Source organism: Frankliniella occidentalis, unplaced genomic scaffold (genome assembly GCF_000697945.3).
Source record: "Frankliniella occidentalis isolate FOCC.00 unplaced genomic scaffold, Focc_3.1 Scaffold145, whole genome shotgun sequence".
Lineage (NCBI taxonomy): Eukaryota > Metazoa > Arthropoda > Insecta > Thysanoptera > Thripidae > Frankliniella > Frankliniella occidentalis.
In genome coordinates, this window is record NW_026267272.1 from 111,947 (window position 1) to 113,598 (window position 1,652).

A 1,652-nucleotide genomic window follows, 5' to 3' on the forward strand; every position below is an offset into this window, starting at 1 on the left:
GAGAGAGAGAGAATGGCACACTGCCCCCTTCCTCTCACCACCACGTGGGTAGGCCTCCCCTCCCGCGCCTGTACAGTAAAGCCTAGACCAACGCTCTTCGATATAACATGGTTCGCCTGCAGCACTAGCCCTCCCCACTCGAGGAATAGTACACTCTGGATGACAAGATAACGGGCTACAGTTGTAAGTTATGGACAACTCTACTTTGTCCAATTCCGAGGTAGCCATTGACATGACAATGTAAAACTTCATTTTGTATGATATATCTCCTGAAGTATGTAGATGAACGTTATCTGTTCGACCAGAAAACCCATGAGTGTTAATTTAGAAAGTGACACTGAAGATAATTGGGCGCGTTGAGGGAGGCTATGTCGTCCTTATTTTCATTTAAAGGTAAGACGTTGATTGCGGCTCATTTTTACGATATAACGAATAGACACAATCCTTTTCATTAAAAGTGTGGACTATTGACGAAAGTTCCGCCATGAATGCCAATCCGCTATTAACCATTACGGTAAGGCTGAAGTACTGAAGAAGAAAGGGAACAAGAAAACTGAAGACACCATTTTAAAGCAAACGATTTTCGTTTTCTTATTCCTCACATTCTTCTTCAATTCAGCTCTGCCGAAATGCATTAGTGATGATTGGGTCCCAAGTAGAAAACCATCGAAAGGCCGTTGCCATTAGCATAAGTCTCTCCTCATTGACGGACTTGCGAAATGACTGAATATTCATTCACCCACACGGCCGTTGGAGAGCTCAAGCCGACATAACCTCAACAACCCCAAAACAAGCGACACAAGCGACACAGTGGAATGGTCCGGTGCGCACCTTCAGCAGCTTGCCCCTGCCATAGCTTTCTCCCGGCCACCAGTCCTCGGCCGGCACGGCGCAGTCCGTCGCCCCGCAGTCCGTCGCGCACTCCGCACTCGTCCGCGACAACCACTCCGCCCTCTCGGCGGACAAGGCTACTCGGCACGGACTATATTTGAGGCCGGGCGGCTGCCCCTGCTGCCGCCGGTAGCGACGCCGGCCGGTGGCCGCCGCACAGCCTGCGGGCCGGACGGCGGCGGCGTTCGACGGCAGCGTCGTGGTCGCGTCGACGACGGCTGCAGCGGCGGCGGCTGTGGCGACGACCATGGCGTCACCCACCTCCTGGTAGCCGGTGGGCCGGTAGCTGGCGTGGTGGTACAGGCCGGGGCCCGAGCCCCGCAGCACGGAGCCATAGCCGGAGCTGTAGCCGGAGCCGCCGCCGGAGGCCCCGGAGGTGCTACTGCTCCGCTTCTTGGTGTGCGACCCATGGGCTCCGGTGAACATCATGGTGCCCGCCAGTATTTTCATGGCTGTCCGTCGTCACGTCCCGGTCCCGCCGCCCGCCGCGCCGCACCATGGCGCGCGCCGCCCGCGCCGCCGCACGCCCGCCGCACGCCCGACCCGCCCTCACGCACGCTGCGCACGCGCGTGGGCCTGAGCGTGAGCACGCTGAGGCCGGTCCTGAGGCGCGCTGACGCCACGCTCACGCTCGCGCCACCGGCAGACTGGCCGCTGGCCGCCGCTGGCGTGCAGAGCCCGGGCTGGTGCTGGTAGGTGGTTGGAGAGGGCAGCTCACGCTGAGCGCGCTGAGCGAGGTGGCCCGTCCTCCCCGCCGCCCG

At 59.5% G+C, this 1,652-nt stretch overlaps 1 protein-coding gene across 1 annotated transcript in view; it reads right to left on the reverse strand.

Annotated features, from left to right (window-relative positions):
• Positions 1-1,652, reverse strand: part of LOC113216031 (putative protein kinase C delta type homolog) — a 31,197-nt gene that overhangs the window by 26,599 nt on the left and 2,946 nt on the right. The gene's annotated exons all lie outside the window — the stretch shown is intronic.